The following is a 27,383-nucleotide window of genomic DNA, read 5'->3' on the forward strand; positions in this document are numbered from 1 at the left end:
TATGAAGACATGTTTCAGTGGTTGTCAAAGTTTCCTGAGTAATTTCTGGAAGTGTATCATGTTATGAGATGTGCAAATGAGAGTGGAATCATCTGCGTTTTTTATTAGGGTGGCCTGTTGTGTGGATGTATAGAGGGTGCTGGTGAAAATAACCAATGCCTTGTGATACAACAGTGGTGACTGAAAGGTAAGGAGCGAAGAAGGAATGCCATTTTATGACTGATACCTAATGGAGAGGTAGCTTTTGAACCACAGTAGGGCAGGCTGAGAAAGATCTAGTGAGAACATGTCAAGTAGAAGTTTGCTGTGACAAACTGTATCAAAGGCTTTATACAAGTTTAGAAATAAGGAGGAGACCAGTTTGTCCTAATCTCAAGCATCATTGATAGCATCTATATAAGTTAGTACTATGGGAAGAATGGAATCCATGTTGTGTAAGGGATATGAGTTCTTCCTGCAGAAGATAGCCAAGCAATTGCTTTTGAATACATCTTTTAAGTATTTTGGTGAGGGGAGATAAGATTGAAATAGGTCTAAAGATATTAATGTCTGTTGAATGTCCTCCTTTATGCAGAGGGATAATGTGGGTCTTTTTCCAGAGAGAGGGAATGTGGGATTCCTGAATGACCTATTTATAAGGACTGAGAAATAATAGGCAATTTTATTGGGCTGCTATTTTTAGGTACTCTCTTGGAAGGTCATTAGCTGAAGAAGAGCTTGGTTTAAGTTTAAGAGTAGCTTTATATAGGATGTGGGCACAGGTATGAAGGTAAAAGTTGAGGTGGTGATATGTGCCTGTTGAGCAGGGTTGGGATTAGATGTTGAGGAATCCTTCATTAGAGATGCCATATTAGCTGTAAAATAACAGTTGAACTTTATTGCAGTTTCGAGGTTATTGGGAGAAGGATTTGGGTTGCAGGAATGCATGAATCGTGCTATCCCAAATAAAACCAAGACTCACTCCTCCAAAAATAGGAGACCTGTCTGGTGGACCCCGGCCATAAATAAGCTATACAACAGAAGGAGGAAGCTACTACATGACAGAGCAAAATCCCAAAAAGGGAAGGCATCTCTGATCAGTATTAGCAAGAAACTTCGATCCCTCATAAAATCATCAACGGCCAGTTACGAAAGAAAAATTGCCCTAGACACTAAAGATAATCACAAGGCCTTCTTTAGTTATGTCAGGAATATGGGTGGAAACTCCCAGATATGCTCTGAATTGTTGCATAATGGTAAAAAATATACCGAACCTACAGACATAGCCAACATCCTGGCAGACAGATTCAGTGCAAACTTCTCCCACCCCCTTCCCCCCAAAGGCGCAAATGCCTATCCCAATTGAATGTAACCTCCCTGACATCACAGATGCACAGGTGAAAGCTGCCCTCTCCAAAGCAAAAAACACAGCATCTATAGGACCAGACAGTGTCCCAGGCTGTGACTTACATGAGCTCCAAGAAGAACTTAACCCTCACATTAAGTCACTGTTCAAACTTAGCCTTACTACAGGATATGTACCCAAAGAATAGCGTACAGCTACAGTGGTCCCACTCTACAAAGGTGGTGCCACAACGGACCCCGGGAACTATTGCCCCATAAGCCTGACTAGTCTAATCTGTAAAGCTATGGAGCGTATTATCATGGAACTCATAAACAAAGACATTGGGAGCCTCTAGACACTGGACCCTACCCAATTCGGCTTTGTTAAGGGCAGATCTTGCCTCTTAAACCTAGTTGATTTCTTTGAAACAGTTACCAAAGCCATAGATGAGGGCAAGGTAGTCCACACAGCCTACCTGGACCTCTCAAAATCCTTTGACACAATACCCCACACAGGCATCATAAATAAGCTTACCAGCTTAAATATCAACCCCTATATCACAAGATGCATTGCAAACTGGCTCAGGGATAGAACCCACATGGTCAGAATCGCAGGTGCCATGTCCGAATCCAAACCAGTTACAAGTGGCGTCCCACAGGGCTCCGTTCTGGGACCTCTCTTGTTCGGTATATATTTCTCTGAGGTTCAGGCTAACACGGGGGGATTATGGCTGACAAAGTTCGCAGTGACTGCAAACTGGGGGCCATAATCGAATCTCCAGCTGACACAAGCATCCTCCAAAAGGGTCTCACAGAGACAGATGCTTGGTGCCAGAGCCACAGCCTCAAGCTAAATGCTAAAAAGTGCATAGTCATCCCCTTTGGGAAAAACAAGGTGCCCACAAATGACCACATAGGTGGTAATCCATTAAGTACGGAAGAAGTAATTAGAGATTTGGGGACCAACGTAGATAGTAATCTCTCCTTTGATAATCACATTGCCAAAGTGGTTAGAAAGACCTTCTATATAGCCCACCTTATCATGAAAGGGTTCGCATCTAGATCAAGAGAGGTCATTGTGCCCCTCTACTCATCACTCATCAGGCCCATAATTGAATACAATGCCCCTTTTGGGATGTACCTTACCCGACACCTGCAGCAACTGGAGAGACCCCAAAAGTACCTCACCAAGAGGATCATGGGCTACAAACAGATGTCCTACGCAGCTCGACTAAAGAAACTCCAGCTCTACTCAGTTGCTTACCACCTACTCAGAGGTGATCTATGCCTGACATACAAAGCCATGTCAAACCCAGAATTAATGGACATGCTCCACCTCTGAAAATCCAAGTCCCTTAGAGCTACACGCTCCAGAGACTTAAACCTCAGCACAAAAATAAATAGGACATGCTGGAGGGACAGATTCATTTCCCAGAGGCTCCCCTCACTCTGGAATAGAATCCCAATTCATGTTAGAGATAGCCCCTCGCTGACCCTCTTCAAGCGAAATCTGGACGCGTGGATGGGAAATCACAAATTCACCCCTGGGATCTCTTCTGTGTCCCTGCTAGATAGAGGCACAGTAAACTAATCTTAAAGGGTACCTTCTGTGACCTACTTTACAGAGGCACAGTAGACTAATTTAATAGGAAGGCGGAAGCCAAATACACTCTGGCTAGGCTTATAAATGCCCTAGGGCAGATAGCCTAGTATCTACCTATGAACCTATGAACCTATGAAACAAAAGAGTATGCAGAAGAGAGGTACATTATAATCTATAATTTACAAACTCCAGCAATAAAATTTCTTAAATTATACATGACTTTCAAGAGTTTTTTCTCCACAGTAATTGACTTTTGTTTTTTTTTATTTTATTTTTTTCTGAATTAAGGGTAATGCCTCACGTCTGAAAAATATGATGCTGAATTTTCTTTCTCATGCGTAATTTACAGTTGGTGAATAAAACTGATATCATTAACTAATGCCTCACAAATATCGTTAAATATTCCTGAGGAGTCCAATTCTTCATCACATAAATGTCCAAGGAGTCTCATTATTTAGAGAGGATGATAGAAATAAACAAACAAACAAACAAATAAAAAAGAAAACCTGTAAAACTCTATTGTGTCCCTCTGTTTCCTAACTTGACAACCATGTAATCTTATACAAATCAAAAAACTGGAACTCCTATTATCTATTTTTATAGTATCATAGGATCATAGGAAGTTACTAGGCTATCAACCCGGAAGTCATGTCAGGCCTAGCCATTTTATCCTAATGTAATACCACAAATACTCTAGTCAGTACTCAGGATTGTATTTAGTAATGACTGCCCATGTCAAGAAGGTTTGTAGGCACTATCCCCAGTAAGAATTTATGGTACCCCATCCCCTCGTCCAGGTTCCTTTTGAACAGTGTCCTAGAGGTGCTCTGCTTCACATGAATTGGCAGCCTATTCCAAAGACAATGCAGTTACTGGGAGACAAATCTGTCCCTCCAGCATGTTCCATTCAATTCACAGGCGATATTTAGGTCCCCTCGAATGGGTAGCTCTAGTCCTGTTTGATTTATGGATGTGCATTAGGTCGGGGATTGCACTGTAAGGCAGGCATAAGTCTCCCTTAAGAAGTCTATACAATACTGCGTATAGTGACAGGGATTTTAGTCAGTCTGTGTAAGGCATGTGTTGGAGTCCCTTGATCTTTTTAGTTAGAAACCTCAGAGTTCTCTCCAATTACTGCAGGTGCTTTGCACAGTACATGCCAAAAGGGGTGATATTCTCAATTATGGGCCTGATTACTGACGAGTATAGAGGGGTTATAACCTCCATTGCTCTAGAAGCAATGCCTTTACTAATCAAGTGTGCTAAGTAGAAAGCCTTCCTTACTACAGTAGACACATGGTGGTCAAAGTTAAGGTCGCAGTCTACTTATGATCCCAGATCTCTTACCACTTTGTAGGTATGTAGGGTTTTGATGTTAATTTGATAGTGTGAAGGGACATTCTTTTACTGAAGGGAATGATGATGCATTTCTTTGCATTCAGTTTGAGACCATGACTAAGACATCAGTTGTTGGTCTGCATAAGACCCTCCTGAGGTATACTGACATAATTTGGGGATTCAATAATTGCAACCAGTTTGCAGTCATCTGCAAACTTGGTCAGCCACAGCCCCTTAGTTTTGGCTTGAACTTCTGAGAAGTATATTTCAAACAGTAGTGAGCCCAGCACTTACCCTTGTGGCACCCTGCTGGTGACAGGTCTGCTGGTTGATGTGGGGTCACCTTCTTTGATAGTGTGTGACCAGTTTGTGAGCCAGATGGCAGCCCATCTTACACCAAAGGGGTTTACATTCAGTTTGTTAAGTTTATCGGCAATGCCTGAGTATGGGATTGTGTCAAAAGCCTTTGCCCAGTCGAGGCATACTGCATGCGCAGATTTGCCCTTGTCAATGGCCCTGGTCCCATTTTCAAAGAAATCCACCAGGTTTAACAAGCAGAATCTGCCCTTGACAAAGCCAAATTGGGTTGGATCCAGGGTTTGGAGGTCTTTGCTGTCATAAACAAACTGTTTTCCAATGTATAAATCCATGTTTATTCAGGTGTTAATTCTAAGGACTATACAGACTATGCATAACATGCAACAAAAATTGTACATTCATTAAAATTAGCATAGACTGGTACAGATGAGGAATAATAAATCACATGATAAAATGATAACTTAAGTCAAAGTGATGATAGTTAGTGATCAAAAATGAAAGGTTAGTCCAAAAAGATATTTTTAGCTGAGCTTTATTAAGGTATTCAGGATAGCAAACATCAGACAACATATCAGTGTAAACTGACAAAATAACTAGTAAAACACTACTAGAAAAGATAAAGAAATAGAACAAATAAAAACAATATATACAAAGCTCAACAGAGCCAGTCCAACTTGATAATTTAAAAATATACAAATGAATCAGGATCACTATCAACATATATAGCACACATTAAGGCTACTCACTTTCAAATTTGTCCAAAAGCACTGCCAATGGTATGGAAGACTGTTAGATACCTCACCGCATTTTAGGAGTATGCAATATTCCCTTCTGTGTTAATGCAAAAGACATTCAAAAGTACTGGTGAGGAGCTTAATATTTGTTTCCAGGCTCTACCTCCCATCAATTTGACAACATGAGCAAGAACCCATGCTGTCTCAAAAGCAGAGCTGTTCTCACCCCCAAAATCCATAATTTCCAATCCAGCATAGGGGACAAGTTAAGGATTTTGTCTAATTTTTATGAAGAAAGTCTCAGTGAATTCTGATAATCGGATAGTCGCAGAACATATGAAGGTTATCAGCACCCTCTTCCTGGGAGTGGAATACCAACGATAAATAAGATGCAGTTGTTGATCCTGGTAGGGCCATCTAGTAAGTCTCTTCATGGCCTTCCACACATCTTCCTATCGGGATTGTGCCAGTTCATCCTATTGCTTCATCCAATGACTACAAATCACCCATTTTATAGCAATCACCTTGAGGCCCAATAGGTCCTTATATGTATCATTCTGACTCTCCTCGACTGAGCTGTTGACAACTTACCCAACAGGAGGACCTTCTTAGCATTTCCAACAGTTAATTGCCTTAGCCTATATCAGTCCTATTTGATGATTTTGGAAAGAGACTAATCAAAATGGAATTCTACTTATAGACAGCCCTTACAAGGAGGACATGGACCTCACATCTATTATTTGACTTCATTCCTGAATCCCTTTTGAAGTTCAATGTAATTTATCCTGTTTGCTTAGAATATGATTTACTTCATGTGGATGATTATATTACTAGAACCACTACTGTGGCTTAAGCCACTTACAGAAATGTACCCTCTATATAACTGATATAGCCATTCTTGGGACAGAGGGAAAGCCATAACCCACATATTTGGTATTAGGGACCACTGTCAGATCCTGTGTTTGTTTGTTTGTTTGCGTCTTTTCGGCTTTTCCCAGTTAGGGGTCGCCACAGCGGAACTCCGGTCCGCTAATGATTGGTAGTTGATTTTTACGTGCCGAGTTACCAGCCCTGACACACAACCTTCAATGAAGGTACACCCATTCAAGCATATCTCCATGCAGAAGACGCTCTAGCTGAGAATTGACTGTCAGATCCTGTGTAATTTTCTTTAAAAACATACCAGGCAGAGATGCTATTATATAAGAGCTCAGGTGAAGAGTACCAGTGCCCCAACAGAACCTGGGGAGATATGCTATGGAATGGGATATACTATACCTAGATATATCCAGCACTGTCATATCATCTAACTCTTGGATATGGACTTGGACCGGGTGGTAAGGTTGAATGGGTAGGTTATGAGTAGTATAAAGGATATGAGGCAGAATCATGGTCTGTACTGTGCTGTTCCTACCTGAAAGAATAGATGCATTTTCCTCGATATGTAAAGGTAGACAAATCCACAAATGGGAAATACATTGGGTTAGGTAGTTGTTGTGCCATTTGGTATTGTTGATGTGGTGGTATAGGTTTAGGTCTCCAGAGCCTGGACTAGTTTTATCACTGGTTCCACTTAGCTAAAGGAGTTCAACGTCTACTGGAGGAGAATCAGCAGAGATCACTCAGTAGTCTATATGGCACTGAGTAGAGGGCAAGGGCTTTTAATCAATCAGAGTGCTGAAGTGTACTGAGACCTAAGATCTTTTTGGTGATGAAATATCAAGGTCTTTAAAGTTGGTTTAGGTATGTATCAAGGTACATGCCAAAGGAGGTATTGTTTTCAAAGACTGGCCTTATAATGGAAGAATAACATGGGATTTGGATTATACCTTCCTTGGGCCATGAGGAGATACCACAAAGGCTAAGCTGTGCAAGGTAGAAGAATTTTCTGACCATCATAGATATATGGTGACCAAAGGGGAGCCTGCAACAAAGGTACCAATGGCAGTTGATGACTTCAAAGTTGGGGGGGGTCAAGAAGCAGCAAACAACAACAAAACAAAGCAGGCCAAGACATCTAAAACAACCCCAAATCCAATAAACACATCTAAGGAAATGGGTGGCTTACATACCTCTCAACTGTATAGATTTTCACAGAATGTCCACATTTTTATGTCATATTTTTGGTGTGTTCCTCCTAAAATCTGTACTTTTCTGGAAAATAGCTGAGGATTGAAGTCATTAAATAATGACAAATGTTTGAGTTTAAGACTCCACATCCAAAATGTATGGTAATGAAATACATATTATTCTATCAGCTTATGAAAAACATATTATTCTATCCACTTTCTAAGTTTTTAAGAGCAATATTTAAAATCTATCCCTATTTGTCACCCCATCATTTTAGGCTTTGTCCAGATTTTTTGCTCTACGAGGTTGAGAGGTATGGTGGCTTATAGCAATGACTTTATTAGAGCATAAAAACAATAAAAACAATAAAATGTAACTGCTTTCTTCCCTTTCAAATGAGGGACTTCCTCAGAATTAAAGCATTTCCATAAGAATCTCATTAAAAAGTCCCACCTTGGTCATATGTCACAATTTCATTCATTTCATTGGATGCATTCACAATAAGTTAGTATCTAAGATGTTTTGATTCCAACATAAAAATAAAAACAGAATGATAAGTGTCATGTTCTTAAATGGCTTAATTTCAACACACTTGCCAAGGAAAGAGTGTGATTTAAACCAGGTAGAAAATCAGCATTAAACCTTAACTGGGCAGCACAGTAGTGCAGTGTTTAATTTTGTTGCCTCACATCAAGAGGTTCTGCAGTTTGATTTTCAGCTGGGGTGCCTTCTGTGTGGAGTCTGCATTATCCTCCCTGTGTTTGCATGGGTTTCCTCTGGGTACTTCGGTTTCTTCCCACATTCTGAAGACGTGTCTGGACTGTTTCTCCACGGACCTGAGCTGAAAATAGGCTCTGTCCTAGTCAGACTTTCCAGTCAACAAATGTTAAAAAAATAAATAAATTGCCAACAAAGTTCCCTGACCTCTAAAAAACCCTCCCAAAGTCCACCCCTTGGGTCAACTTGTATCTGTTCCAAAACAGAAAACAAAAAAGAATGATTACAAAATGCTGAAATATACCTAGTAAGAGCATTGTTAGTTTTCTTCTTCAAATATTAAAATTGTGTTCATATATACATTCCTACAAAATGCATCTGTTTTCTCTATATAAAAAGCATTACAGTTCTTGCAAATTTAATGACTAGAGCTGGAAAATGCACAGTAACAAATATGTCTCTCTAAAATATTCCCACATTGGGCACACATATTACACTCGCAGCAACCATATCTTTTATTCCTAACTGTGGAAGCAAATTTGGGACAAATGCAGAGTCCTGGACTGGGGCCAAAACAACCTTAGAGAGAAGTATCAGCTGGGGAACAGAAACTGATTGAACCAGTATAAAAAGTACATGGGTGTGTGCCACACCTAGTCTGGACCACTAGGAGCAGAGTTATAGAACTATGTGAAAAGCAAACAAAAAGCTGAGGTTTTTCCTCAGGGAGACTGACTCCAGAAAGAGGGAGATGATGCTTTCACTTTACTGGGCCATACTGAAGTTAGATTTCACAAATGTGTGCATTTCATAAGACCATACAGGAGATTCAGACTGTAACACTCAGTGAAGAGCAAATCAACCAGAAGGACTTGTGGGATGGAATGGAAAGGTGTGACCAAATATTATAGGAACTGGGACTCTTCACATCTAAGAATAAGAGGATTAGAAGATTAGTATCTGAGTTAGATATATGTGAGGGAAGTCTAGCATGACCACAGCTGAATGTGTCAAGCTTCTATGTTATTTTCAGTCCTTGATAGAATTTCTTGTGTTATGTCCTGTAAGAATCAAAAGGTTGACAGTTATATTGATGGCATTTTTTCTTGTGATGCCCAGGCCTCAGTATTAGTACAGTTTAGTTTTAGAGGGCACAGACCCCAGTGATGTATTTGGTTTACTATTGAAATCTGGAAACTGCATTAATTGGCCAATGAAATAATCATACTGAAATGTGGAAATCCATAATGTCAGTCAAAGCATTGAAACTGTTATAACCACCAACCATAGTTTGCTGTATTTGGCACAGCTTTACATGACGTCACTCATCCAAGCTAGCTATGCAGCGTAACTTACCATTATACTTTCAAGTCAACAGCACATATTTTTTACTCTTTTGCAAGGGAGGCAAGCCCTCTTGTACCCCCCCACAGCCCCTGCAAATGATATATATCAAGTCCGAGATTGCAGCACTGTGAGGAAAAGGGTAAATTCCCTGTTCCTCACTGTACTGCGATCTCCACTCACAATACCAAACTCAGACTACTGAATTACACTGCACATTCACTATTGTGAATTTGCGGTAGTCTGGTTTGGCATTGTGCCTCTTTGAAAAGTGCCTTTCTACCACATGTTGTTCAACTACCTGAACTATGAGATTTCAATAGTAAACTGATGTATATTATTGTGCATTGTTACTATATTATGAGTCTTTATTTACAGTATGGTTTTGTTTTAGATTTTTGTGATACACAACCATATTTTTAAAATGTCTGAAATTCTGTCATTGTGTATCTGTTAGTTATTATGTAGTCATAGGATCACAGGTAGTTACTAGAATAATGGCCCTAGGGCCCTTACAAGCCTAGCCAAGTACAACACCTGTTCCAAAGAATATCAATGTATTAAGCAGAAATAAGTCAACGACTACTCCTGCCAGTCCAAGAGGGACACAGATGAAACTCCCAGGGTGAATTTGCATTTTCCCATCCAATCATCCAAATGACACTTAAATTGGGACATGGAGGAGCCCTGCTTCACTTGAATTGGAAGTTTGTTCCAGACGGAAGGTAACCTCTGTGAGACATGTCTGTCTCTCCAGCAAGTCCTGTTGATGTCACATACTAGGTTCAGTTCCCTAGAGTGAGTGCATCTTATACCATTTGATTTTCAAATGTCCAGCCTTTCCATTAGAGCAGGAACTGAGATTGCTTTATATGCAAGGCAGAGGTCACCTCTGAGTAGTCTGTAAGACACAGAGTATAGTGATAGCAATTTTAGTCTGTCAATATATGACATATGCTGAAGACCCTTAATTTTCTTTGTAAGAAACCTTTAAGATCTTTCCAGTTGCTGCAGGTGCCAGGTAAGGTACATGCCAGAGGTAGCATTGTACTCTATTATTGACCTGATGAGTGAGGAGTACAGGGGGTTATAATCTCTTTTATTCTGGATGCAATGCCCTTACTTATGAGATGGGTGAAGTAGAAAGCCTTTCTTACCACTGTGGAGACATAGTGGTCAAAGGAAATGTTGGTGTCAACCTGTGTGCCGCCTAAATCTTTCACCTCTGATTGCATGCTTAGGGTGTTATTATTAATGCAGTAATCTGCAGGGACAATGCCCTTGCTGAAGGAATGATAATGTATTTTTTTGCATTGAGTTTAGCCCATGACTTTGACACCAATCATTTGTCTGTGTAAGTCCCTCTTGTAGGATATTGACATTGTTTGGGGACTCAATATCTGACCCAATTTGCCATCATCAGCAAACTTTGTCAGCCATAGGCCTTTTGTTTTAGCCTGTACATCCAAGAAGTAGATTCCAAACAACAGGGGCCCCAGCACAGATCCCTGTGGAACACCACTGGTTATGGGTCTGCTGGTAGAGGTAGAGTCACTTATTTTGACTGCGTGCTTCTATCAGTGAGACAGTTTGCAACCCACCTGACAAGGTATGGATTGATCTCCAGTTTTTTTAATTTCTCCAAGTCTTTGGGGTTTTTAATACCATGATGGGAATGGACCCCACTCCTAAATCAAAGCACAACTAAAGTTCACAAAATTAGTATTGTTTCAATCTTTGATGTAGGCCAGAAGTGCTCCTCGCAGCACCCACAATGTACCCAGTAATTACTCCTTCTGCGATTCATACAGGGTTACATGTATTGGTAACACAGTGAAATACAATTGTAGATTCTTTTTTATAGGGCCCATCACTCCTCCTACTACTATTGGAACTGTCTGGGTATCTTTCATCCCCATTTCTCTTGTTTCTGCCTGCAAATTTTGATATTTTATGACTTTGTGTCTGTCTGTCCACAAGACACTATAGTCACTGAGTGTGGTGATTTCAATGATCAATGCTACTTTTGTCTTCTTTTCATGAGTCACTATATCTGGTTTTCTAGCATCTATCTTTTGAACTGTTGGTAATGGGTGATCCCATGAGATGTAGACAATCATTTTCTATGATGCTTTGTGGCTCATGTTTCCAGTGTTTTTCAGCCACTTCAGTACCATAATGTTTGCACAATCTCCATTGCAGCATACTTGCCACATTATTATGCCTTTCAGTATACAGTCCTTCTGCCATTAGTATGTCACAACCAGCAACGAAGTGTGCAACTGTTTTCAATTCTGTTTTATAACACCTACATTTGTCTGTTTCCCCTATATGCTCAATTGACTTTGTAAACCAATGTGTATGTAGACCACTATCTTGGGCCGCCAATATTAATCTTTCATCTCTTGGTTTGAATTTGCATCTCCTTAATGATTCCTGCATTCAATTCTGATCAACATGAGGTTCTTCCAGAAGTTTTCTATACTTGCAACTATATTTATGCATTTTCCACATTTCTTGCCTTGTCTTCTGGTCCTTCACCTTATATTCTTTCTTTTGCTTTCTGACAAATTCAGTTGCTGCCTGATTTTTATTTACTTCTGGTTTGATCTCCATTCCTGCTTGACACTGATATGCTTCTGCTGGACTAACCAGAGAAGTCATCTTAGACTTATTCTCTTCATGATCTGAAGTAGTTTACTTAATTTGGTCTTCAACCTGTGGGATACGGATCTGTATCGGATCCGAGTCGGCAAAATTTAGTAGCATCAGCTCTGAGCTCCAGACTCTTCCACTTACCCATAATACACCTCCACTGCCTTCCATCCCCAGATCTCGTTTGCTGCGATTTGTAATACATCATGTCTCTAGAGCTCCAGCTAGCAGTGGCTGATTCTTACTGTAAGTTTTCTAAACTTTCTGTTCTTTTAGCCATTTCAGGTTAGTGTAGGTACCCTTTCTCTCCTCCTATCTTTTTGGCATCAAGTGTAGGTTTGTAGTTATAGTTAGACTAGTTTGTCTGTGGTGCCCCTCCCCCCTTAGTGTTGTCTATAGTCTTGTGCGGTGAGAGGGTGTGTGTTTGCTAGTTTAAAGAAAGAAATTTGCTGCCTGTCTTTTTTAAGGCTTCTTTCTTTGTAGAATGTCTGAAAAGTGTATCTTTAAGCACTGCACAGAGTGTGGTCATAAGCTCTCCCCAGCGGATGGCCACATTCTGTGCGTGTTGTGCTTAGGTGTGGCCCACCTTAGTGTGGATTGCTCCGTTTGTATGGGGTTCAATCCACAAGCTTTGAAAGATAGAAAGGACAAGTTGGCCCTCAAAGGTCTTCTGCCTGCCACTGAACCTCCTTCCTCGTCTTTGTCTTCAGTCACACCAGCTGCTGTGACTGCCTCTCCCGCTTCTCTTCTGCTTCTCTTCCTCTGGCCTCTCCTCCTTCCCATGCTGGGACTCAAACTCCTGCATCTAAGCCTGTGGTAGTGGAGCAGAGGAGAGGTAGAGAGCAGTAGAGAGAGTTGAAGATGAAGGAAAAGAGGAAGAGGTCCCCGGACCTCACATCCCCAAGCAAGTCTGCATGGATCCATGACTCCCCTCAGCTCCAGTCTCTGAGGTTCTCCTGGGAGCCAGAGGAGGCGCATTCAGTCTCCTGGGCCTTGGTTCCCTGACCTGACATGTCAGAGTCCATGGCCTCATCACAGTTGACCCACTCTTTATCGGACATGGATCTGGATAAGATGATGAGGCGCTTTATCCATACACAGATCCAGATGGGGGTCTTGCCAGCCCCACCTCCCTCAGAAGGGGGGAGCTTGCTTCCTTTTTTTCAACCCATTTCTCCTTCCCCGATACAACCTTCAGCTTTGGAGTTCTCGGATCTGAGATTGGCCTTGGTCATGGGGATGGTGTCGATGGTCCTTGCCTCCTCGACGCTGACAGCTGCCTGGAGCATCTTGGATCTGACCAGTTCGGATCTGAGCCAATCTCTGCCTGGGTGTCAGATCTGAGGGCGTGGAACCTTTTCCATCGGTTCTGACGTTGTCGGGCCAGGTTCCCCCCCTTGGAGCTCAGTCCACTTTGGGTCCGGCTCCGATTCTCATATCGGACCCAGGAAGACTGGCCTCCTTATTAGCTTCCCAGGAGGTCTACTCTCCTTCGGCGTTTGATGTGGTAGAACGGGTCCCTCCATCGGATTGAGGCCCCTGACCGCCCCCTTAGACTCTGCCCAGACCCCCTTGGCTTTGTCTACTGTCCCCATTGTCTTACCAGAGGGACAGCCTGTGCCCAAAGATCCCCAGACGGTTCCCCCAGAGGAACAGATGGCTTGCGAGCGCTCCCCTGAGAGCCCTACTGGAGATGTGCCTCGCAAGCATACATGCAAGAGGAGGCACTTGGCCTCCCCCTGAGTCCCTAACTGAGGACACAGATTTAGATGATGGGGAGGCTTCCCCAAGATCACCTCCTGATGATGTCTCCTTTGGAGACATCATGGAGATCCTGTGCTGGTGGGAAGGTTGGTCTGCCCCAAGCCCTCCTCTGATGAGTCTGTGCTTCTGGAGGCTTTTGGCATGGGCCCATTTACATCTTGGGTGTCTCCTCCCATGGATCCTTTAGTGGATTTGATCACCTCAATGGCGTGGAAGGAACCAGATACCATGGAACCTATCCCCAAGCACCCCAATAAGGTTTACATCCCCCCATTGACAGCCTTCCTGGGACAAGGGTTCCACAGTGAAGGCCATGGTTGTAGCAGCAGCCATAAAGAGGGAACTATCTCAGGAAAGTTCCTCCGCCCACCCTCCTGACCAAGAGTCACTGATGATGGACTGCCTAGGGAAGCGGGTGTATGCTTCAGCTACCTTTTTGGTAAGGGCACTGAATAACTTGGCCCATGTCACGAGACTCCAATGTGACCTAGTGAAGGAGCTGGAGGAGTCTCCATCAAAGTCCATGTCGCAGGAGGACAAGGCTTCATTCTCCATGAAAATGGCCACTCTGACAGAAGTTTCAAATATGTCCATGTGACTCCTCTCCCATGCTATGGAAGGGGTGGCTAGGGTGGCTAGGTTTGCCGTGTCCATGAGGCGTAATGCCTGGCTCAGGTTTTGCCAATTTACCAAACCCTTTAAGGCATCCTTTGCCAATGCCCCTTATGACAGCTCGACTCTTTTTGGTAAGACCGTCAAGAATACACTAGTCCAGAGTGAGAAGGATGGGAAGACACTGTCTGCCATCGGGATCCACTTCTCTAACCCTTAAAGGTCCTTTCCCTAGAACCAGAGTGGGCAAAAGAAGATGTGGTTCTGGAAGTCTCAGTATTCCTGGGACACTCAGGGCTCTTCTTCCCCTAGAGGTAGATGGGGGACAGAATGGATGCCGGTGCAGAGGCTGAGGATGTCCGCAAAACTTTGGGTCTCGAGAACCATTCACAGACAGACCCAGGCAGCAAACCTAAGGGGTTGTCTGGCTGCTCTACTCTGGAGGCAGTTGGGGGATGATTATCCTTGCACCCAGCTGCATGGGAGTCCATAACAATGGACCGCTGGGTGCTTCAAATCATATCCAGAAGATATTCTATCCCCTTCTTGGGTTCCCCCATATCTCCCAAACACCTCACTGATGTTCCACCCATGCAAAGGGAGGCAGCAGCACAGGAAATTTCCAAGCTGCTAGGAAAACGAATCATCAAAACGTCCCCCCAGATCAGTCCAGATCAGGCTTCTACTCCAGGTTCTTTTTGGTGCCAAAGAAAATGGGGGACTTAAGGCCCATTCTGGACCTCTCTACCTTGAACCTGTCAGTTGCCAAAGAAAAGTTCTGGATTGTCACACTACAGTCCATCATGCCGTACCTGCAAGAGAATGACTGGATGTGCTCGTTAGATCTCCAGGATGCTTACCATCACATAAAAATGCACAGAAGCTCCAGGAGGTTCCTCCACTTCTGGTAAAGGGCCAATCATTATCAATTTTGAGCCCTACCCTTTGGTCTCACCACAGCCACCAGGGTGTTTACCAAAGTGATGGCAGTTGTAGCTGCTCACCTGATGCTTCAGGGGATTCAGGTCTATCTGTACCTGGACAATTGGCTCCTCACTGCTCCCACCAGGCGTCTACTTTCCCAAATCAGGGATTACTTTCTGACACTTGCCCTGAGCTTGGATATCACAATCAATGCATCCTAATCTATACTAGAGCCTGTACAGGTGATATACTACATTGGTGCCAGGATAGACACACTCCAGTGCAAAGTGTTCCTGACCTCGGAGAGAGTTCAAAACTTCAGGATGCATGTCTCCCTAATTTACTGTTCTCATCTCCCGACAGCAGAATCACTGTTGAGGGTGCTAGGCTCAATGGCGGTGCCCATAACTCTTCTTCCATGTGCTCGGCTACACATGCGGATTCTTCAGTGGACTCTATCGATTAAGTGGTCCCTGTTGGATTTACCACTAACATATCCTATTCACCTAAGTCAAGTGTGTCGGTCATCCCTCATATGGTGGATCAGCTCTCCGGACATTTTGGAGGGATGACCCTTTGTTCCAGCCCCGGCCAAACCACAGTGACTACAGATGCCTCCCAACTCAGGTGGGGGGTATTGTTCAGGCAGGACAGTCCAAGGCCTGTTGTCCCCCATAGAGACAAGCTTGCATATCAATGCCCTAGAGATGAGGGCGGTCCTTCTAGCATTGCAGGCCTTTCATGTCTTTCTTCCTCTGGGGATCATTACCATTCAGTCAGACAACTTTTCAGTAGTCTGGTATATCAACAAACAGGGAGGGACCAGATCTTAACCCCTTTGTCGTGAGGCCATGAGAGTGTGGGAATGGGCGATCTCCACCGGTTGCTTTCTCATCGCAACACATATTCCAGGACAGTCCAACATTCTAGCAGACAGGCTAAGTTGTACCATTCTGATGCCTTATGAGTGGTCTCTGAATCTGTCAGTAGCGGAACAGGTCTTCAGTGAGTGGGGTCAACCTTTCTGCGATCTCTTCGCATCTCCTTCCAATGTGAAGTGCAGCAGGTTTTTTGCTCTGAACCCCCACTGGGGGAGTCCTCCAGAGATGGTCTAGTTCATGCTTGGCCTCCCAGTCCTCTGTATGCTTACCCGCCAGTTCCTCTCATCCTCAGGTTTCTGCAGAAAGCTTGTCGACTGGGGAGCAAGGTAATCCTCATTGCCCCATTCTGGCCTCGCCAGGTATGGTTTCCCTTCCTTTGGTCTCACCTTCTGGCTCCACCTTGTATCCTAGATCCCATTCAGAATCTGATTTCACACCCATTGGGGGTGCTTCATCCGAGTCTGGACAGCCTGAAGCTCATGGCTTGGCTGCTCCAGTTCCCATGATTTCTGGGACTCCCGGACTTTCCTCCTCAGTTAAGTCTATTTTGGTAACTGCTCATAAGTCTTCAACCAGAAAGGTTTATCGCAGCAAGTGGAAACGCTTTTCTTTCTGGGCTTCTCAGGGGAGTTTAGATCCTTTCATGGATCCTATTTCCACCATTCTTGATTTTCTAGCTGATTTTTTCCAGCATGGAGCTAGTTCTTCTACTGTCAAAGTTCAGTTGGCTGCCATTTCTCATTTTCATGTAGGTGATAATTCTGCATCCTTAGCATCTTCTAGACTGTGTAAAGCCTTTATTAAAGGCACTTTTTTACTACGCCCCCCCAGTCAAAGATCTTGCCCCTCCGTGGGTCCTTGCTATGTTTCTCCTAGTTCTGGTCACCCCATCTTTCGAGTCTGCCACAACTGCAGATCTAAAATATCTATCGTGGATAACAGCTTTTCTGGTCGCTATTACCTCTGCTAGAAGGGCTTCAGAATTACAAGTATTGTTCATAAAATTCTTGTACATGATTTTTCATATAGAGTTTCCCTTCGAACCAACCCAGCTTTTCTTTCTAAGGTGGCATCACCAGTCAATATCAATCAAACTATAAATTTGCCTGTGTTCTTTCCCAGTTTTACCAACAGGATGGAATACAAGGTACACATGCTGGATGTTCATAGACAGTTACGATTCTATTTACACAGGACAAAAATTTTTCATAAATCTGATCAGTTGTTTGTTTCGTTCTATAGACTCTTTTTGGGCAGACCTATTTCCAAGGTCGCTATAGCTAGATGGATTTCTTCATGCATCCTGCAGGTGTATAAGGACAAAGGCATGTCTCCTCCAGGTCAGGATAAAGCTCATCCCACTAGGTCCATGGCTACGTCTGCAGCTTTCTGGTCTAGGGTGTCTTTGGATGACATTTGCTCTGCAGCTACCTGGTCCTCATCTCATACATTTATTTCCCATTACAAATTGGATTTGACATCTAGAAGGAGAGCATCCCTTGGCTCCATGGTGCTCCAGAATATTCTTCCATGAGGGCCACCCAGGAGTTTAGTAGCTGGGGACTCTGTCCCACAGGTTGAAGATTAAATGAAGTAAACTATTTCAGATAAAGAAGTTATGTACTCACCATAATGTTCCATCTGAGTAATTGTACTTCATTTGTCTTCAACTGTCCCTCCCTCCTTCCTCCTGACGTTTGGCGCATGGTCAGCCTACGGGCTGTAGTATAGGTCACAAGTATGTTATCAGGTCGGGTTATAAGTATAAGTTCTGCAAACTTGATCTGGGGATGGAAGGCAGTGGAGGTGTATTATGGATAAGGGAATGAGTCTGGAGCTCGGAGCTGATGCTAGTCATTTTTGTCGGCTTAGATCCGATTAAGGATCTGTATCCCACAGGTTGAAGACAAATGAAGTACAGCTACTCAGATGGACTGTTATGGTGGGTACATAACTTCTTTTTCAAAACTTTCACTATGTTTGGGTCTTGTGAGGTCAGCAAATATGTGTACAGTCCCACAATTGCAGATCTATACATGTAATCAAGTTTTAAGGAGGGCCATCCCTCCTTTGGAATGGGGAATGTATAATCTTGGTATGCACTGATTTTTATAAGTCATTTGGTGAGCATGAAGCATTCTTCTTGTTTTCCTGTCTAATCTAGCCAACATGTTTTGGGGCCAATCACCCAGAAACTGTAAGTTAGGACAGGAACAGCAAATTGGTTTATAGCTTTAATTTTGTTCCTAGATGTCAACGCTGTTTTCAGGATTAAGTCTTTTGCTACACTCTTCTGCCACAAGGGTGCAGGAGCCTTCTTAATGTAAGATGGCTGGTTTTAGTGCAAATCTGAATCTAGCCTATACTATAAAAAAACAAGTACTAGAAAATACAAAGTGCAGGAAAAGCAGCTTCAAACAGCAAACAGTTGAAAAAGTGAAACAGCAAAACAGTGAAATGGATAAAAAAAACAGTTAAAGGTAGGCAGCAATTCAGCGATACACAGTTTAAATGTGTAGTACAATAAATAAAAATACTTATTTGTCTGCAGATTTCAAAGGATGCCTTGGATTTCATTTGGATTCACTCCAGAGATCAGACAGAGCACACCAATCCTAGAGCAACTCCTGCTGAAAGGATTAAGGAATCTATCAACCAGACTATAGAAATTAAAATATACAGATGGTTCTTTATTGTTAGCACATGAAGAAACAGAATGAAGAGGACTGGAATGGAGTGTGGTCGTAAACAGAATCAGCCATTTTTAATTACTTTTCTTGGCAATAATGTGAGTGTGAGAGGCAGCCTTACAGCAGTTATAAGCAAGTACTGATGAATACATGTCATTTATTTCAGTTTGACACAGTTATCACAGATAAGTGCCAGCACTTGGTTGAGTAAAATTTTATTTCTTTTATGCTAGAAACTTCCATAAAATAATTTTAGTATATTCCTAGTAGAAGTTTCTCTCTCTTATGGTGCTTTTTTAGACATTGCTTCATATTATACATAATCACCAACAATAGTCAAGACCATTTGTTTCCTGCTTCCCCACATATACATTTTAGCAACTTTTGGTTGAGTTTCATTAATACAGCAATGCTTACTGTTCCTGCTGCCTTTTGCTAATTTCAGTGGCCTAAGCATTTTATTATAAGATCTTATAGAATGGTGTTACAGTGTTACCCGAGACTTTTTCCATATCCTATAGTTTCATGAGTCATTATCTTTGCTCTGAAAGAAATGTATAACGAAGGTGCTTAAAACCAAGACACATTTACTAAAAATCATGAAATTCTGTAATTCTCCTCAACACAAGAATTTAAGCCCCCAGTGATTCACAGTGCTTATACTGCACATTGGTTGTTTTCATTTCAGGGTGCCAGCATGTATGAATCTAAAACAGAATTTCACAAATATAATGACTTTTACAGATAAATGTGTTAAAACTCAACAACATTGCAGCCAGCATTAAAAAAAATTGAAATATTCAGAGTACTTTTTTTTCCTTGGAGCAAACTAAAATGGGCTTTTTTCAGCTACTGAGCCATCAATAAAATATAAATCAATAAATAAACACTTTTTAAGGGAAGAAACTGTTACTTCTTTGTGTTACTGGAAAGACATCAGGATAAGGATTCTGTAGCTAATTAAAGTTTGTTCATTGTCATTGGAAGGATGTGGGGTAACTATAGTTGTTTGATTTAGGTTTTTAATAATATATGACTAATTTATGCTGTGCCATATGTGCATGTATGGCCTGTGATTGATGGAGCAGTGTATAGTGATGTTGATGTCTGGCCATGGCACACTCTGGTAGAGGAGGGTACAATGGCAGAGTAGTGGCATTCAGCCATGGCACATATTCAATGGATGTGGAAGGAAGGATGCTTTTAGGAGGTGGAACACAAAACTTTTTTCTTTAGAGTCAAATTGTGTGATTTTTTTTTTTGTTGAAAATAGATTGGGACATTCATGTTATGATGGACAGTGCTTTCAAGTAGGAGTGTTAGCAGGCTATAGTTAGTAACTAGCTGATGTAGTTTTATTGCTGGTACTTTGGATGAAAGAATGTTGTAGGAGATATAGGCAGATGGACTAAAGTCTGATGTAATAAGGAATTATGCTATATAACAATAAGAGTGGATTGTTTCTTAGGTCAGAGTAGCCATAATATTTATGGGGCATTTAGTTGTAGCTATTATTTTGAAGGAGGCAGGAAAATAAATCTTGTTCACTCAGTGGACGTTTCTGAATTTCTGAGTATTGCTGTGATAAAATAAACTTAGGATTGCAACTAATTCAAATGATAACCATAAGGCCTTCTTCAACTAAGTTAGGATGATTAGAAGTAAGATATAATTCTGTACTGAATTTACTTCAAATGATACCTTCTTCTCTGACCTTAAGGAAATTGATAATAGTCTTGTGGATAAATTCTCTTACAGCATCATATAAGCCACATTCCCCTTTCTTCCCTTAATTCCCCCTCACTCTCCCCCTCTTTAGATCAATTTTGACCAAGTATTTTTAGCACTTTCTAAAACTAAAATATTACTTCCATGGGTTCTGGGAATATCCCTGAAAGCTTGCTGAGACGTTTATAGTCGAACTAAGAAAATCTTTCCATCAACTCTTTAACCTAAGCCTCTCCACTGTTCATGTCCCTGAGGAGTGGAGAAATGGCCATTGCAGTGCCCTTGTATAAAGATGCCCCATCTACTGACCCTGGGAATTACAAGCCTATTAGTCTAACTGGTATTTTTGCAAGGCTTTGGATGGTATTATAGCTGAAGAAATAAACAATGATATAGGTGACCTTATATCCCTGAATACACAGCAGTTCAGCTTTATAAAGGGCAGATCTTGTCTGCTAAATCTGGTTGAGTTCTTTGAAAGGGTTGCTGAGGTGATGGATAAGGGTCATACAGTCCACTCTGCTCATTTAGACCTTGCCAAGGCCTTTAACACTATCCTATATGCTGGCATTATTGACAAACTCCCCCAACTGAACATTAACCCATACATAGTTTGCTGGATTGATAATTCTGTCTGGCAGAACCCATGCCATTAAGGTCAGGAGTATGTGCTCTAGACAGAAAAATGTCACCAGTGATGTCCAACAAGACTCTCTCTCCTGGGTTCCTCCTCTTTGTTGTATCTTTCTGTGACATAAAAGGTGTTATCAAGGAACATTGGCTAACCAAGTCTGTTGATGATTGCAGACTGGGGGCAGTTATCATAGGATCATAGGAGGTTACTGGGCTAATTTCCCTAGGGCCCTTACAAGCCTAGCCAAGAGATTATCCACAAAAAAGAAACCTCACTCAGCACCTGTTGCCCCTGTCAATGAGGGACAAAGGTGGAACTCCTGGGACAAATTTGTGGTTTCCCATCCGCTCATCAAGGTTGCGCTTGAAGAGGGTCAGTGAGGTACTCTGTTTGATATGTATGGGAAGTCTATTCCAGATACAGGGCAGCATCTGGGAGACAAACCTCTGTCCAGCAGGTTTTGTTGATGTTGCATATTAGATTGAGGCCTATCAAGTGGGTAATGTGTGAGGATTTAGACTTACAGATATGGAGCATCTCTTGCAGGGCAGGGATCGATATTGCCTTGTAGGCGAGACACATGTCACCTCTGAGCAATTTGTATGATACCAAGTAGAGTGATAGTGATTTCAGCCTGCCACATAGGACAGGTGTTGGAGGCCATGGATTCTCTTTGCAAGGTATTTCTGTGGCGTTTCCAGTTGGTGCAGGTGTTTGGAGACGTACGTACCAAATGGGGCGTTATACTCAATTATAGGTCTAATGAGGGAGGAGTACAGATAGGTAATAACCTCCTTTTTTCAGGATGCAATACCTTTACTTATGAGATGAACCAAGTAAAAGGCTTTTCTGACCACTGCTACCACATGATGGTCGAATGTGAGATTGTTGTCAACCTGAGTACCTAGGTCTTGCACCACAGGTTGAGTGCTTTAGGGGTGGCAGTTGATGTGGTAATCAGCAGGGGCCATGTTTTTTGCCGAATGGTATGATAATACATTTTTTTGCATTTAACTTAAGGCCATGACTTTGGCACCAGTTATTTGTAGCTGTGAGACCCTCTTGCAGTATGTTAACATCATTTGGGGAGTCAATGACAGCACCCAACTTACAGTTATCCGCAAACTTGGTCAACCACAGGCTTTTTGTTTTTGCCTTGGACCTATGAGAAGTAGATGCCAAACAGTAGTGGTCCAGGACAGATCCCTGGGGAACACAAATAGTGACAGGTCACCTGTCAGAGGTGATGGCACCTGTTTTGACCTTGTGTGTCCTATTTGTCAGCCAGTTGGCTACCCACCTGATGAGATAGGGATTAACACCATGTTGTGTTACCTTTTTGATGATGCCTGAGTGGGGGATTGTGTCAAAAGCCTTGGCCAGGTCAAGGTAAGCTGTATGTATTGACTTTCCCTCATCCAGGGCCTTAGTGACAGTCTCAAAGAAGTCAACTAGGTTCAAGTAGGCAAGCTCTGAACCTGACAAATCCAAACTGTGTGGGGTCAAGTGCTTGGAGATTGCCTATGTCCTTGTTTATGAGATCTATAATAATACACTCCATGGCTTTACAGATCAGACTTGTCAAGCTAATGGGGCAATAGTTTCCCGGGTCAGTAGTCGCACCACCTTTCTGCAAAGGGATGACAATGGCGGTTCTCCACTCTGCTGGAATGAAGAATGTAATTAGGCTGTGGTTAAACAGAGTACAGCCTAGGATACTATCAGATCCCATGGGAGCTGTGTTCTTTGCCTTGGATAGGGCCTTTAACACTTGATCTATGGAGATGTGAGGTGTGGGACAAGTATCGGGGATGTCGACTGGGCCTTTGGGGGGTGATAGGGGGGTGAAGTTTGCACTGAACCTATCAGCTAGCAGGTTGACTAAGTCAATAGGATCAGTGTAAGTGGTACCATTAAGTACTAATTTGGAACAAACTTGGACTTTGCCATGGAGGTGCCTTATGTAACTGAAGAAGCACTTGTGGTTTCTCTTTGTTTTGGAAGCGAGTTTTGACTTATAATTGGCTTTGGAGGTTTTCACTAGTGATCTAATTTGCTTGTTGAGGTGGAGGAGGAAGTTTTTCCAATTTGGAATTTGTTTCATTTTACCCTTGGACAACAGTTTCTTCCATTTGTTGTAAAGCTTGTTGATAGAGGATGTCCACCAGACAGGTTTGTGTTTCCTTGAAGAGCAGGTTTTAGTTCTGTTGGGTATGGCTGAGTCCATGCAGTTGTACAGGTGTTGCACTGGTGTATTGTTCAACATAGTTGTCTGCATTCTCTGAGGGGGGGGCAGTTGTGTGAAGCTGCAGATACCCTCCATTAGGACATTATAGTCAGCTTTGGAGAAGTTCTTTTAGCCTGGTTATGGCTGAGGAGGGGTTGGGTGGGATAGAAGCATCGAATGAGACAGATCAATAATCTGATCTCACCAGGGAAGAACATATGGGAGTGGTGCAGCTGTCACCCATGTTGGTGAGAACTAAGTCCAGTATGTTATCTCCCCTTGTAGGGGATGACACCAGCTGGTCTAGTGCATTAGAACTGATGAAGTCAAGGAATCGTTGGTTGAGTGCATTAGTGCAGGAATAGTTTACCTAGTCTATGGTAGGGTAGTTGAAGTCATCAAGGATCAGGGTGTTAGGAGGTACCTTGATGGAGTCAAGTAGGTCTAGGTAGGAGGAGTGGGTGCCCTGAGTCATGGAGGGGGGTCTATAGCTGGATATAACTTGGATGGGTGTCTTGCCAACTGTCAGTGGCACCTGGAGTAATTCCAGTGCATCATGCTGGTAAACTTTTCTGAAGGTGTGCCTGTCCTTAATGAAGATAGAGACGCCATCACCCTTAGTCTTTCCAACCTCAATTTGGGCTAGGAAAGTGTAGAATGAGGTATAGCCTTGTAAGGCAGGGCTGCTCTCTGCAGCCCTGAACCAAGTTTTCATAACTGCATAGACATCGGCATCTTCCAGTGTGAGGAGAGCCTCCAGTGAGTGAACTTTCAGATTAAGGATCCTAGCATTGAGCAGCATGACCTTCAGTTTGCTTTCTGACAGATCTTTTATGTTGGAATCAAATCCCATTCTGATATTCAAATTCTCTAGCAAGGGCTGAACCAAACAAACGATTTGTATAGTAATCATAGACTTACCTTTAACACTAAGAATTGCACTATAGTTTCCTTTGGTAAATCTAGCACCACTACTGCTTATAATATAGCTACATTTCCATTTAAATTTGACACAGTGGCCAGGGACTTGGGTACATATATTGATAGTTTACTCTCTTTTAACCATCACGTCTATGTGGTGGTTAGAAAATCCTTCTAACTTGCGCATCTTATCCTTTGTCACCTCTTCTCAAAGTCCAAAGAAGTAATAGCCCTGCTTTTTTCATCCCTTTTTTAGCCCATCATTAAATATGATGCACCTTTCATCTTGTACCTCATCAAGCACCTCAATTAGCCTGAGAGACTTCAAAGTTTCCCCACCAAAAAGATCTCAGTTCTCAGTATCCGTAGTTACTCTGCTAGAGTAAAAGCTCTGCCACCCTACTCAGTGTCATGCATGCTTAGCTTTCCATGTTATGAATGACTCAGCACTCTTTGAACTCCTTCACCTAAATAGAACATGTGGTAAACAAAACACCCATTCTAGCTACTATGACATCAACAAGACCAGAACGCATCACAGATAACTAAACCAGCATTTACTCCTTGTTTACAGTAGGCTTACCTTAACCATTCAGCAGAGTATTCCCTAACAAACTTTAAAACCAGTCCGGATGACTAGATGGGTGCTCACAAATTTTCACCTAGAATACATGGAGAAACTCTACTTAATGGGGAGCAATGCTAGTTTCTCACCATTACTGGGTGATGTGACTGAGCTTCTTGGTTGTCTCTTTTGGCCTTAAACTTAGGAAGAAACTATGAACAGTGTTAGGGTGGTTTACTATTGCATATTTGATTGTCATTTAGACGATCGAATATGTGCGAAAATCATTTTCTCGAACTGAGAGTTTGATCACCACAATGTCGAAGCTGATATGAGCTAACAGCCGCTATTGTTAGCTTCAACATTGTGGCGCAGATCGCACTATAGTGGGGATCAGGAAATGTACCCTTACCATCACTGTAGTGCGATCTCGGAGTTTGTATATATAAGTAAGGGGGGAGTGGGGGGTGCAGCGTTATTATTAGTTCTGAGCAGATGTGAGCATTTCAGCAAAGTCGATATTCAACATTACTGAAATGCTCCGTTTGATATTTCGGTTGCTCTGTGTTTTGATTTCCGACAATATTTGTCAGAAATCATTGCGTTCATCTAAATGCCATTTGCAAATATGATAATAAACCTGTCAGGGCATCTTATTATAGGACCAGTCACTCAATCCTCAGTGACTGAGTCCCACTTACAGAATGTGGCATTTGTCAGGTACTGCTGGTAATAGAACATCCCAGTCATTGAGCAGTACCTTTGTATGTTGTAACTGACCAAATGGATGGTTTGGAAAAGACTGTGCAAGAACAGAGTAAGAAGAAACAAATTTAGATTATAATTTGGGTTGTAGGGAGCTCTGTGGGAATTTTCACCTCCTGGAGGGCCAGTGGTGAGCTGAACAAATATACAAAAGCTAGAAAAGTACAATTCGGATGAGCTAGAGTGGATAGAATTGTACACCCACAGTTGTGCTATGGTGATCCATCTGAAATGACTACGAAATGACTACAAGAAGAAGAATAACCAGTTTTGTTTATTAAAAATTCTCCTGCTAGGCATCCAGAGTTTGTTAGGATCAAAATCAGGCAATAAAATCCCACTTCTCTAATGGAAGAGTGAGAAGCTCCCATCTGTATCTTGGCTTTTGATTAAGCCTGAAGAAAGAGGTAACTATTCTTCTTAAACTGACCAAGAACATATTTTAAGTGGGAAGCTCTGGGAAATGTACAAAACAATAGGGATCACAAACCATTTAATTGCCAGGACCCTTTGTTGAATATCTAGTTTCAGCCTACTTCAAATTTTGAAGTAATTCCCTATCTCCTCAGTTATTTTACTCAGTGATAGAGGAAAAAAGGAATGTATGTCATTTGAAAAGCTAGTTGCAAGACAGGTCATAGAATTGGGACCTGCAAGAAAAGGGAATTTGTCTTTCATTTCCTATGAAGGGGCATAATTAATTCTAACAGTTTAGATTCTAGCTCTATTCGCTTTATAGCCTGAAATTCTGATTAATGGGGATAACTCCTTAAAGATTAAATTGCGTCCAGGCTTTGAGTAAGATATAGCAACAAGTCATCTGCACATAATGGCAGAGAGATAAGTACTGGTGTCCTTTGGTAAGCCCTGGATCCAGAACTGTGCAGCTTCATTGCTTTTGGTTCCAAATCTAAGGCAAAGCATAGAGGTGACAGAAAACACCCCTGTCTTGTCCCCCTCTGCAATTTAATGGGCTGGGGCAGACTCCTTCCTTCTTTAATTTTAATAGCTAAGTTTAGATATAACACCTTAATAACAGACCCTGTTTGCCTTAGAAAGCACATTTTTTCCATTACTGTAAATAGATATCTCTAGCTGACCCTGTCAAGAACCTTCTCCATATGTAGGCTAACCAAAAGGACAGAGGTACAGAAGTTAGCAGCATGCTCATTGGTTCAAAGGTAAGCACTATTCAGAAGTTACCTATAGCTTCATGGAGGACAAAACAAAAAAAAAGACCAAGGGAGAATTTGAAGCTGCCTCTTCAGTTATGTAGTTTAACCTTGAAGGTGGCAAGAGTGCTACTCTGCTTAACATGCAGTGGAAGTTTGTTTAAGAATTGTGGAATACATTGGGATATGAGTCTGTCACACAAGCATGTCTTATGTGTCTGTTGGTGAAGGTTTAGTTCCTTGAACAGAGTATTTGAGGTGCCATTACTTTTTTGAAGGAATAGGAGATCAAAGATGTTTAGTTCTTTCATGGTTCAAAAGGTTAGGCACACATCTCCACAGAAGTCTGTATAAGAGACTGAGTATAGTGAAAGAACTGACAGTCTCTCCTGATAACT

The sequence above is a fragment of the Protopterus annectens genome, chromosome 8.part0, assembly GCF_019279795.1.
Source record: "Protopterus annectens isolate FY-2018-M chromosome 8.part0, PAN1.0, whole genome shotgun sequence".
Taxonomy (NCBI): domain Eukaryota; kingdom Metazoa; phylum Chordata; order Ceratodontiformes; family Protopteridae; genus Protopterus; species Protopterus annectens.